Source organism: Culex quinquefasciatus, chromosome 1, assembly GCF_015732765.1.
Source record: "Culex quinquefasciatus strain JHB chromosome 1, VPISU_Cqui_1.0_pri_paternal, whole genome shotgun sequence".
Lineage (NCBI taxonomy): Eukaryota > Metazoa > Arthropoda > Insecta > Diptera > Culicidae > Culex > Culex quinquefasciatus.
In genome coordinates, this window is record NC_051861.1 from 47,710,182 (window position 1) to 47,724,113 (window position 13,932).

The 13,932-nt window shown below is 38.0% G+C and overlaps 1 long non-coding RNA gene across 1 annotated transcript; it reads left to right on the forward strand.

The window, feature by feature from the left end:
* Nucleotides 1–1,376: 1,376 nt before the first annotated feature.
* On the forward strand, nucleotides 1,377–1,876 carry LOC119765172. Its single transcript, XR_005276541.1, has 2 exons — nucleotides 1,377–1,524; nucleotides 1,594–1,876. It is a non-coding gene; the product is annotated as an uncharacterized LOC119765172 (long non-coding RNA).
* The last annotated feature ends 12,056 nt before the right edge of the window (nucleotides 1,877–13,932 follow it).

Sequence of the window (13,932 nt, forward strand, 5' to 3'; positions counted from 1 at the left end):
AATTTGACAATTTGACAATTTGACAATTTGACAATTTGACAATTTGACAATTTGACAATTTGACAATTTGACAATTTGACAATTTGACAATTTGACAATTTGACAATTTGACAATTTGACAATTTGACAATTTGACAATTTGACAATTTGACAATTTGACAATTTGACAATTTGACAATTTGACAATTTGACAATTTGACAATTTGACAATTTGACAATTTGACAATTTGACAATTTGACAATTTGACAATTTGACAATTTGACAATTTGACAATTTGACAATTTGACAATTTGACAATTTGACAATTTGACAATTTGACAATTTGACAATTTGACAATTTGACAATTTGACAATTTGACAATTTGACAATTTGACAATTTGACAATTTGACAATTTGACAATTTGACAATTTGACAATTTGACAATTTGACAATTTGACAATTTGACAATTTGACAATTTGACAATTTGACAATTTGACAATTTGACAATATGACAATTTGACAATACAATTTGACAATTTGACAATTTGACAATTTGACAATTTGACAATTTGACAATTTGACAATTTGACAATTTTACAATTTTACAATTTGACAATTTTACAATTTTACAATTTTACAATTTTACAATTTTACAATTTTACAATTTTACAATTTTACAATTTTACAATTTTACAATTTTACAATTTTACAATTTTACAATTTTACAATTTTACAATTTTACAATTTTACAATTTTACAATTTTACAATTTTACAATTTTACAATTTTACAATTTTACAATTTTACAATTTTACAATTTTACAATTTTACAATTTTACAATTTTACAATTTTACAATTTTACAATTTTACAATTTTACAATTTTACAATTTTACAATTTTACAATTTTACAATTTTACAATTTTACAATTTTACAATTTTACAATTTTACAATTTTACAATTTTACAATTTTACAATTTTACAATTTTACAATTTTACAATTTTACAATTTTACAATTTTACAATTTTACAATTTCAAATGCATCAATATTTTGAATTATTGATAAAACACCAATACTTTTTCTGACAGCGGTATAAGAAAAGTAACCAAACTGCGACTGCTGCCGAAAGCCCCAAGTGTTAGAATTATAAAAGGTATGGATGATCTTTCACACATGATGGCAAGAATACGAGGTTTTCATTTGGATATTTATGAGATTAAATCTTTTAAATATATAAAAGACTGACCATCTAGCTCACCATATTGTCTGAAAATATTTCCCATATCATTTTTAAAATCCGCCTTCTATTTTTAGGTTTTTACCTGTTTTTACGAGACAAATATTCGGCATACCTTTTAGCATTCATGTGCCTTGGTCAGCGCCTTTCTTTGACAGTTTGACAGTTTGCTCAGTTTTTTCTCTTGCAAAGAGCGTTTTTTTTTCTTTGTCCGGAACTCGGGATCAAATTTTCGAAGTAATCGTCTAGAATCGGTTAAGATATTACAATCGGATTGTTTGCCTGGCCATGCAGCGCAAAAAGGTAAGTTTAAATTATAATAAAACATGGATTTGAGCGAACTTGAGATTGAAATTCACTCAATATTTTCAGCACCCCGGTTAGTTGGAGGTTTCATGGCAGTGTTCAGGGCCAAGTTGCGGATGGCAGTGTTCAAGGCCAAGTTGCGGATAAGCTGTGGCCATAGCTGGAAAAAGTGGATTCCGGTGATAACGGCAAAAGTAGCATGGAGTGATCCGCAGCCGCCTGGAGGCTGACAAGACCGCATCCGATGTCAGCCAACCAAGTGAAAAAATAAGTGCAAAACATCCGTGAAAAGTGTTCAAAAAATATTGTAGTGTTGTGATGCTTTGTAAATAAAAAGTTTTCAAAAAAAGTTTATGTTTGCATTTTCTGAGGAAAAGGGAGGGAAGCCATTTTGCTGACGTATCTTACTAATACAAAGAAACCTATCGCACTAACACACTCACAAGGGCAGGGGGCCAAAATATTACCCATACATGCTTGAGTTGATGCATGTGTTCGTAATTTCATTAAAATTTGAGCATGAAATATTTCTTGCGGAGCTCCCTCTCGAAAATCTTGAGGGATTTCTCGCCTGTTCGTGTCTGGAAGTATTTACCTCGCGGTTCGGGAGGGTTTCCTCGCGATTTTGAGCCGAGCTCGGTTGCGTGAACTCCACCGCCATTTCGATTCATTCGGTTATAAGTTATAACTGTATAATCTGGTTCACTTTTCAAATAAGTGCCAGTTTTTAAAAATGTTTCGGTTATAACAGCAACATGCACGTTATGAACTCGTAAAAAGTTGAAAAATTCATTTTCTTTCGCTTTTAAAGAGCGAGCATTAAAATTCATAATATTGATGGAATTACTTAGATCCATGATTAAACTTCAGGGTAAGAACAACATCATTCGCAAATTTTAATCCAATCTGGATTGCTTCCATCATGGATGTAGCATTACTCATTGTTTGAATCAAACCAAACAGTGAGTTTTGCAAAAAAGTCATTTTTTCAAACGTAACATCGCCGAGATCAGAAGATCCCAAAGCGTTGCAAGCAGAAAAATTTTCAAATGAGATTTGAGGTACCTGCCCAATTTCAGAAAGATTGGTAGAGGATTTAAAATTCGTGGATGAACCCGAGCCCGAAACGACGTTAGCATAAGAAATGCCATTGTTGTTACCTAACTTTTCCACGGTAGGGGTATTTCTAGCATTGTTCGAGTGAGACAGCACGAACGTTTGATTTAAAGATGCAGATACAACCTGACTTTGAGAAAATTTCGGTTTGGATTTCGGCTGATACTTAGCACGAGAATCCAAAACCTTTTTTCTGATGGGGCAATCCCAGAAATTTGATTTGTGATTTCCACCACAATTTGCACATTTAAATTGGGTGACTTCTTTCACGGGACAATTGTCCTTGTCGTGAGAAGAATCCCCGCAAACCATGCATTTTGGAACCATGACGCAATGATCAGTACCGTGACCGAATGCCTGGCAACGCCGGCACTGGGTCAGATTCTGGCCATTACCGCCATGTTTCTTAAAATGCTCCCACTTTACCCGTACATGGAACAAAAACTGAACTTTGTCCAAAAGTTTCAAATTGTTGATTTCATTTCTGTTGAAATGAATCAGATAAAATTGTGAAGTCAAACCAAAGCGAGAAATATTCCCGTTTGATTTTTTCTTCATTGGTATTACTTGAGATGGGGCAAAGCCAAGCAACACCTTAAGTTCGTTTTTGATCTCATCCACCGACAAGTCGTTGGAGAGACCTTTCAAGACCGCCTTGAATGGCCGAGCATTCTTGGTCTCATACGTGTAGAAATTGTGTTTGTGGTTTTCAAATAACCAACAAAAGTTTGGTGATCTTGTAAAGATTCCGTCAACAAGCGACATTCTCCTCTTCGACCAAGCTGGAACGAAACCTTCAAATTGCAAGTTTCCTTGCAATTCTTCAGTTGCGTTCGAAAGCTGGCCAAATCGGAGACGGAAGTCACAACAATTGGCGGAGCCTTTACTCGTTTCTCGACGGCAGAAGACTCAGTACGAGGAGAAGGTTCCTTGTCATCAGTTTCGGATAAAACACCGAAACTGTTTGTCAATGGAATTGGAGGATTGACCTCACATTCAGAATCAGAATCAGACCTCAGAAGAGGCTGTTTTCTTTTTCTGTTTCCGTTAGCCGGTTTAGCGTTCAAACGCTTCACCGACGTAACGACCAAATCTTCAGAAGATTTGCGTTTACCTTTTTTTTTTTACTGTGAACAGACACGGACCACTGCGACACTTGCGTATCTATTGTAGTATGATCTGTTCTCAGGTTTTCTGTTTTGCTGCTATACACAGCCTGCCGAACGATCGTCTTCCGTAGCGCTATTGTTTGAGCGAGACAGTTTTCGACGAATTATTCGAGCAGTTGCCCCCTCTCATTCCCCAAACCAATCACTCAATGCCATGCCACACGAGCACGAGAGACCGATCCGAAGACGTGGAGATGAGCGAGATTGAGGGGAAATCTCGTTTATTTTTGACCCATCTAGAGATCGTTACCGATCATATAGCCCAATCTTCAGCTCGAATTTTGCCTGAGGGCATGTGACCGAGTCGAAAGTAGCATTTGAAGCTCTTCTCTGTGTATTGCTGCAGAGTTCTTCAACGCTCAGACTCAGTCGCCAACAGATCGTCCGAGAGATTGGATGTGATGGGTTTTGGGGAGGCTTGGGACTTGACAAATCAATTCCCGCAGCAGCCGAAATCCCCTCTCGACTGCCACCTACCCCTTTTGCCTCGCCAGATGGGTTTCAAGCCATCGACCTTCCGCTTACAAAGCGAAACCCGTACCACTAGACCACGGGAGCTCGGCGTTTACCTTTGTTTTGACGCATTTTGCAAGCAAAGTTCTCTTAAAAAGATGGCTTTGTTTGTAAAATACAACAAAATTTCAGGTGGGGTTAGTCTTGAAAAGACTGTTTAGAATTTTGGAAAATAACTCAGGTAGTCTTTAAAAAGACTGTGAATTTTGTTTTGAAATAACTCTGAGCTTAGGTAGTAAAAAATACCGCAGCTCTAGTGTCCGTTCACCACGAAGGTTCGCAAGACACTCAAGTTGCGAAGTGGTGATGATTGGTTCCTACTCTTCATCTGTGGTCCACGGAGCAATTCTTGGAGGTCCTGGTCAATAACAGAGTAGCAACTACAGGTAGACACCAATGCTAGTTTATGGTTGGTGTAAATCTAAAATGAGATGCTGCGTTTGCAAAAATTTCAAAAAAAAAATTCCACAAAGTTATTAGCGCCTGACCATTAAAACTGACCATTTTTGAGCGGCATTAACACGCAACGAAATATTGAGTTTACGAATCCAATCAAAATTAAAATTGAAAAAGAAAATTTAAATTGTTTTGTTTTCAATTTGTGTTTTGCACTTTTTCTATTAAAATAAAAATCAACCAATTTACAATACTTCCCATCGATTGAACGCCAACTGAAAATTCTTCTGCTCGATTGGTACTTCCGTTTGACAGTTCTCGTGCTTCGATTGGTACTTTTGTTTTGAGATGGCCGTTCTCTAATAAGCCCCAGGCTCTCTAGTTTAAAGAATACGAGTTAACTCCCCTCATAAACTTTTGATCGCAATCAAGCCAAAAAGTTATCAAAACCACCTAAACGTTATTGCTCATCACGACCAAAATAGCCGACATCGAAAAGCGAAAATTTGAAACGGGGATCGTCCTCTCCGCGCTCGTCAACTGCCGTTTCGATGACAATTATGATAATCCGGGCTAATGAATCTTGATATCGTGAAAATAACAAACCCCTGCCTTGGCCAAGCTTACCGAGGAAGGAAGGAAAAGGCCGCTTCAGCAGCACCATGAGAGAGCTAAATTGCAACGATTCCACTATTTGTGGAGTCATTTATTATTATTAAAATATTACGAGGAATTATAGCCGCTGCTGCCACGAGAATCCCCTGTCCGTGCTGTTGTTGGCCTAGGGAATTGCTGCCAACTGCTGCTACTGCTGCGCAAACTGAATGCATCAAATCGTACAAGCTGATTTTGATGAATGGTTCTAGCGGTGGCGGCGGGTTCATACCGGAATTCCACAATCGCAAAACGCGCTGCTGCTGCGGCGGACTTTGCCGGCGTTCATCGTCGGTGGTGATTCAGACCTTTGCGATAAACTAAAACGGTTGTGAAAATTTACGATACTGTTTAGATTAGCACTGGCGTAGTAATTTATACTCGCGGCGAAGCTCGGTTTCTTTGTTTTTGTTGCGCGGCTGATGAAATTTGAATTTGGAAATTTGTTGAGTCATAGCGATGATAAATCCTCATTTATTGAATTGTTCCGGGGAAGTATGATGGATGCAAACAAATTGTAAACCGGGTAGAGCAAAAATGATAAATATTCATAAAAAACTGTAAGTCATTGAAATAGATTCCGACTTTGCCATTTTTGTCAACCTACAAGATGATTACTCATCTCGATATAAGTAGTCTACGTATGTTTGCCGTTAAACGAAATCTCAATTTAATCTACAATGTTGAAAAACTACTAAACTAGTAAAAACGTAGTATATGGTCAACAACAACAATAACTTAATGGTACGACCTCTCGACAACAGTTGGGATGGTTGATGCCCCTGCCCAGAACAATAGACTCAAAGATTTCAAAAGATCTAACCAACCAAACACATTTTGCTGATGCACTGAAAAAAATCAGAAAGTGAATTTCTCGACGAAGCATTTAAGACTCAGCCGCAATCACTAAAGGATTGAAAGAAAATTGAAGCGGTTGGATGTATTGAAGGGGTGGCAGCGCGGCGGTGGCATAACGGTCTCTTTTCAGGGTTCATTTATTCTGAATTGGAAATGAATGGTTTAATGGTGCATGCCCTTTTTTGCCTCCGTTCAAGGCGGATGAAGTTGGTGACACGATGTGTTGCAGGGAGGACTATTGTTTGAAGAACAATTTAGCATGCCATTGTTAGGCTGCTAAATAAATAGAACTGTTTGGAGAATGTCTTGGAGCAGCAGAGTTCTTAACACAATCGCAGTCAAAACATTTTATTTAAGAACTGAAAAATAACTGCAGAATTGAAAAGAGATTTCAGCGACTTTAAAAAATGAGATTACAGACAGTAATTTGTGGCAGGTGCCTTAAAAATGTATCCGAACTATCCGGGTTGAAAGAAAATGTTAAAAATCATCGATATTTTGAGTTAACTCAGAAAAATAACTTTTAAAACTTCCGAAGAATTCATGGAGTTCAAGCTTAAAGGTCATAACTTCATACTTAGAAGACCAGAGACTATGATTGTTTCCTAATTTTAAAAGGCTTTCCATATTTTTTTGTTTTTTTTTTTTTATTTTCATAGTGGTCGTAAGTAACGACGATTATCAATCAATGTTTTGCGTTAATTTGAATCAAATAAAATCATGGCGGTTTTTCGGAAACGATTCCTGCACATTCCGACAATCAAAGCATCATTTTGTTCATTTATCATCAATTTGATAGCAAACAATGCCCACCAACCCAGATCCCACCACAGTGATATCGTTCCAGTTACCGCCCGCAGGCACGGATTTTGCCCATCATCATTATCATCAGTTGCGGCATTAGCGGCGTCGGCCAAACTCAACCCAATACATTCCATTCAGCGACCCCTCTCCAGGAGTTGAAGATAGGGGTGGGTGGTTTGATGGTGGTTGAACGGAATGCATAAAACAAGCCAAGGGATGTGCTGTTGCTGCCGCTGCTGCTTCTGATGATGATAATGAATAACTTCCATTCAAGGCACAACACAACGTGAAAGGCATCAAAACAATATCTGGATGCCGGGGCCGTGCCACATCCATCTCTAGAAAGACAAAAAGACCTCGGCCTGGGCGGCCAAAGAAAGTGGCTTGCCAAAACTCTCGGGCTTCACAGCCAAAATAGCATAATGAAAGGAAGTTTTATGCGCCAATTGAAAAGAACTGAGAACTGAAACGGCTATCAATTATCATTAATTTACAATACACAATGAAAAACAGAGAGGAAACCGCCACCACCATCCACCCCCTTTCACTTTCCACCCGGCCCAAGACTGGGGGCTGGGCTTTTCAATAGAAGTATAATGCAATTGCCTCTTAAGTTTAAGAGTGGGCCATTCAAACCAAACCAGCTCAGACCAGCCCAGCAACGGGGCGCGAAAAATATGCTTTTCGTGGATCTGCGAGTGCGAAATGCGCGACCGAAAGTCGGCGAAAATTGATCGGGCCAACCAGGCAGCGAGCGGTTTCTTAGCTTTTCGCCCACAAAACAAAAAAACAGTCAAGGAAACATTGCCGGAATTTTCATCTCTAAATCAACCCTTTCGGAGAAAAGACTTTGCATCACGCGAGGAGGACTCATATAAGGGGGATGTTGGGTTAAATGGTCATACAAGCTAACATTTTCGAATTGCCAAAACCAAAAAAGATATTTGGCTGGTTTGCTGAAGTGTTCGAACAACAACACAATTCTGGATCGACAGGGGAGAAAGAAGCGTGGGGACACACCACCATACGCTCCAAGATGTTTGGTTGTATTCGTTGGGAGCATCATGCTAAGAAGGTTTGGTACTCCGGGACCCTCTGGGATGGGACATTGTATTTCCACGAATGCCCTGGACACTATTTGCCGTGGTTATAGCGCCACAACTCGCTCTCTGTAACAGTATTCCTAATTCCAGTCCACGCTCACCAAGTCGTCATGGCCTAGTGGTTAGCATTTTTGCTTACCAATCCAAAGGACGGGGGATCGAACCCCGCCTCGAGCGACTTTGATTTTTCGTTCAATATCAATTTTATGTGTTCTTAACTTTCTCGTTGGGAGCAGAAGGGCATCGAACCCAGAACCATTCGCTTACAAAGCGAACACCGTAGCCAGTCAGCCACGGCCGCAATGACGCTTACGTCACATAATCAATGAAAACTATTGATTTTGCATCTCAAAGTCAAAAGTTTTTAGAGATAAATTCGTCAAAAATCAAGCAAAAAAAGCTTTTTTTAACTTTATCATGTTGTTTATTAAAAAAAAAATGACGATTTCCTGGATCAATATGAATGCAGTACATTTTTGTGGGCCCATATTTATAATTCGAAGTGAAATAAGGAGCAATTTGAACTAATTTTTTACTATTTTTTTCGTACTATGAAAACTGAGGCAAAAACCTATTGAAAACGGGCGAGCCCGAAGGTTTCCGCAACATCGTCTTTTTGGGACACACTAATAAACAAGTTGTAGTTTCATTGGTTTCAGCTAGAGCATCCAATTTCCCGTCCCAGGAATTCCCGGGATTTCCCAAAAAAAAGTATTTCCCGTTTCCCGGGAAATTTATAATTTTCCCGGGAATTCCCGAAAATCCAGTGCAAGTATCTATTTTCTTATCTTTTTGGTACATTTTCTTAAACTATTATAAAAAAATAATGAAAGAAATCATTTTTATTTTCAAAATCAGATCAAATCAAACCATCCACATTAACGACCCCCGGGTCTTTTGTGGTCTCTATTGCAAGTTTCTGCTCGAACCTAGGAGTCCGAAGGCTTGAATGGGGAGAGCACCCAAACCTCTTTTTACTCCAAGGAACCTTCCACCCCAGTGTTTGAACTGACGACCTTTGGATTGCGAGTCCAACCGCCGCCAGCGATTCCACCGGAGTAGGCTTGGTTTGGTGTGTTGTTTGTACTTATGGCATGGAGACAACCCCTACACCTGGAATGACTTAACGGCCTAACAAACAAGACCGGGTCCGACATTTTACTTCCTCATCCGATGGAAGGTTGCAGCAGATGGGAATCGCACCCAGAATTTTTATTTAATTAAATTCAATTTACTGTTCTCATAGAACTTACCAGTTTGACTGAAAATTTCATGTCAAAATTTATTTTAGATGATATCAATTTCTGAAGCATTCACAACTGTGAATATATCTAAAGTTTATTGGAACAGGTCCTATGAACATATGAATGACAATGGCTTATAGGACCTTTAAAAAAAACTCTAGATATCCCGTTTATATGTTGGGCAACAAAAAATATGATATCATGGAATGAAAATAAACTTTTATAATTTAGTAAGCTTTTTAAACGAAAATTTTTGTTATATAATATGAAAATAAGGTACATCTTCCCGCAAAGATCAAAATTGAGTTTTTTCCGTTTTGTTTATCATGACCAAAGGCGTCATCCATAAAGTATGTCACGCTCTAGGGGGGGAGGGGGGGAGGGTCTGAGAAAGTGTGACATTGCGTGTTATAAGTATAGGGAAAACGTGACAAAGGGGTAGGGGGGTAAATTTTGGCTGATTTTAGCGTGACGTACTTTATGGATGAAGCCAAATTTGAATAAAATTTAATCTTTATCATTAAATGTCTCGATGAGGATTTTTGCTAGAAGAATTAGGTTAATTTGTTTAAAAGTGTTCGAGAAATTACAGTTAAAAGTTGAAAACTTATAGAGCACTAGAGTTACCAAGGGCATAAGAAGTTTAAATATTAAATTACTAAACTACTTTTTTTGCTATAAAAATTGTTTTAACCGAAGTCATTTATTAGGACGAATCATTAAAAAAAATCATTTTAAAAGGTGGCTAAAAATATGCAAACATATATCTAATACTCGCTCCAACCATTTGAAAACTCTGAGTTGTGATAACATAAAAATTGTATTTCAAGTAAATAGCAGATTCTAAACGTAAATTCAATGCTTATCTATTCATTCGTGAGCTCAAACCAGTAAGATTTGTTCTGGTTAAAAAATTTGCCATGAAATAAATATTTTCTATATTATACATGATTTTTTTTTTTCATTTCAACCAAATTATCTAAAATATTCTTTATCATATTCTCTCAAACTGGTCACCGAGGCGTATTTAAAAGCAATTTTATCGTTTTGGAGCATGGATTCATTTTACTCACTTTCCAAACACTGTGTTTAAAAAATAATACGTAGCTACTTCTTATCAAAACAAAATACTAATATTTTTTTGATATTTTGAACGAATTGAAAGACAGCTTATATATATTTAGAAAATTTATATATTTTCTTGAAGTTGTATGTTTTTTTTACAAGCAGCCAAGGCATTAATTGAACCTAATATTTATTTTGACCAGTAAAGTTGCTATTCTATAGAATTTTGATTAATTTCAAAGTTCATTTTTTGATTAATTTCAAATTTCAAACCCCGGGCAATTGGACGCTCTAGTTTCAGCGCTAGAAGTCATTAGTTTGAAAAAAAAATGCACTCCTGGAGAAAACCAAAGTTTTTTTTTATCATTTGTTAGAAAAAGTTTTCCCGTTTCAATTCAGCTCAGTTCAGTTTTTTCCTTGATTGTTTTGATGATATCAACAGCTCCACCAAAATTAGGCTTGGTAAAAAAATGGTTTTAATTAAGCACTTATTTGTGTACGATTAAGGTGGAATGAAACATTAGGCATTTTGTTGTTCTGTTTTTCATTAAAACGATTGTTTTAGTCCCCACTTTGCACAAAACGCTTAATTTTTTTAACCCTTTCATGGTTGAATTAAAAAATGTTTTTTTTTCTTCTGACGATGAGAGAATGATTCTCAAGACCATACGAAAATTATGGGCTAGTTTTCAAAATTGATTATTGATCAAATTTTCAGCATTGAAAATATACTTTCCATAAATGATATGATCGGTTTGAATTGTTTTGACCATGTTGCAATCACATTTTTTTATTTGAAAATATTCAACATGTTTTGAAAATAAATAATATTTATATGTTATAACACCACCGGGTTCGGTGATGTAGAGTTTAGCGTGGTAACCTCGCACCCCAGTAAAGGCTGGGTTCAATCCCAGACGGACCCGGTGGCATTTTTCGAGACGAGATTTGTCTGATCACGCCTTCTATCGGATGGGGAAGAAAAACGTCGACCCATTTGCGTAAAAGCGGTATTGGGTGACTCACCACACATAACCTTCGGACGCCTAGAAATGAGCAGAAACTTGCAACAGAGACCATAAAAAAACCCAGGGGTCGTTAAAGTGTATTGCTTTGCTTTTTTTTCTAACATGGATTATACACTGAAAGGTCTATTTCAACCTAAAACTCCCATCGCGATTTGGCCCTCATTGTGTAGAACGGGAATTCGTTTCGCGCCTTCCGGAGGCCAAAGTGAAGGGCCACCTTCCAGCAGACAAGCAGGGTCGGAATGGTTGGCGGAAAGTGAAATACTCTTCCAGCATAATAATAGACTCTCATTATGCTTCTTTCGAGGTTGGCGGTGTGTGCATGTGCACTTTTGCGATAGCGAAACCATTCATTCCATATCTAATATTCAAATGAGCCATTGTTCTTGCTGCCCGTTGTATGGAGGACATGGAGGACCTCCGAAAGGAAAGTGCGGTTTTCGTGGGGCATGGTGGTGGCATGGGGAACCAGCCGAGAGATGCTGGCTGTGGCGACACTTATGCTGTCCCGCCAAAAGTTCGTGAATTGGAGGCCCAAAATCTTGACTTTAGTTCATTCTGTGAATGCGCAATGATTCATTAAATTTCGTGGATTTTTTTTTGTTTTCAATTCTAGACATGTATTGATGATCAAAAACTCATCATACACTCAAGTATAACTTTCAATCTCGGGGGGAAATCATTTGGATCTTAAAAAAATGCAAAATTAATAAAACGTGATTTTGCTGACCTTCTAGTGCAAGCGACATCCGGACAAACTCTAACCATCCATCTCAGCTTACATATTTTCCAATACAAATCTCTTCAAACTTTGCACCGGATCAAACATAAATCAATTTCGCCCATCATCCACTTGTGGTGCGTCCCTTGGATTGCAAAGTAAAGCGCAAAATTTTAACAGCTGCCTCTCGGAAACCCTATATTCGAGAGAAGGATCAGTTTTACCCGAGGAATAGTCGTCTCGTCAGTCACACAAGAAGACACACTCTCGCATGGATCAAGTGAATATGAGAAAGATGTAAACAATTCCTGCCACCGACGACGACGACGATGTCGTCGTTCGGCTCAGCCTTTCCAAAAGCCGACCCCGTGGGTGTTTGTGTGTGTATTTTACGGTATAATGCTAAAATCTAAGCAAATGCGAGAAATGAAATACCTAGAAAGTGGAGATTTAGAACAAGAAGCCTAGCCTTTGTTTACCTCTTCCTCGCTGTCTTCCTCCCTCTCTCCCACCATTAGATTTGACCCCAGGATTTGACTTTGCAGAGTTCGGGTCGAGTTGAGAGGAAGCTGAAGAAGAAGAAAGTAAAATAGTAAAAGAACACAAGTGCGACTCGAGGTAAAATTATGTAGATTTTGTTTTATTTGTTCTCAATCTACCATAAAATATTTATTTATGTTACTCTGTTTTATTATCCGGCTTTCCGAAAATTCTCCGAAACGCGCTGCGTTGCAACGAAGCATGTTGGGCGCGTAGGACTCTCGTGTAGTCGGCATAAAAACGACATGGCATGGCAGCTGGAAATCGGGAACAAGGTTTTTGATCTTCGGGGACAAAAGGGTGAAGTTTAGCTGGGGATGGGTTTGATAGTGTTTTATAATTTAAGATTTTATGACAGTACAAGAGCAATCTGAAATGGGAACCTCTAACATGTATGTATCCTTTGGGTAACATCTGACAATCTGGCGTAACAGCCTATAGATACAATTTCAAATCTCTTGTACAGATAAATCTCTTTTAACCCTTTTTGTTTCGTAGATTTCTCTTACACCATACAATATTTTTGCAAGCTTAAAAAGATTTTGTAGATCTGAACAAAACCTGCACATTGCTTTTAAATCATTGCAAAAATGTTGCGTCGTTTTAGAGAAATTGACAAATTAGAAAAACATAACACATCGCGTAAAAGAGGTTTCACTGTAAAATGATTGCAGATATAACTGAAGCTGTGGAGTCGACTAACTTTTTATACGACTCCGACTCTGATTTCAAGAAACGTTGCTACTTTTACTGCAAAATTAGTTACTCCAACTGACCTCACCCTTCTAATTCCCAAACGCTTTAAAATCCGAACATCTCATCTTATTTTATCAATTATTTGGACATAATTTCGCGAAGAGTAGTAAGGGGCCAAAATACGAACCGGATAAAGGTACGCACAGGTCTTTTTGATACTTATTTTTTACCTCAAAAGCTCATATTCGGGATTTCTACTTGGGACATTCTCCGCCAATTCACACAGCAGTTGCCCCGACCTCTCTTCGATTTGCGTGAAACTTTGTTCTTAGGGGTAACTTTTATCTCTGATCACAAATTCGAGGCCCGTTTCTTGATATCTCGTGATGGAGGGGTGATACGAACATTTCCATTTTTGAACATGTGACAAAGACATGTTTTGCCTTTCTTACTAAAAAAAGGTTTCACTTTATGGCTGGACGTCATTTTCATCTTCGT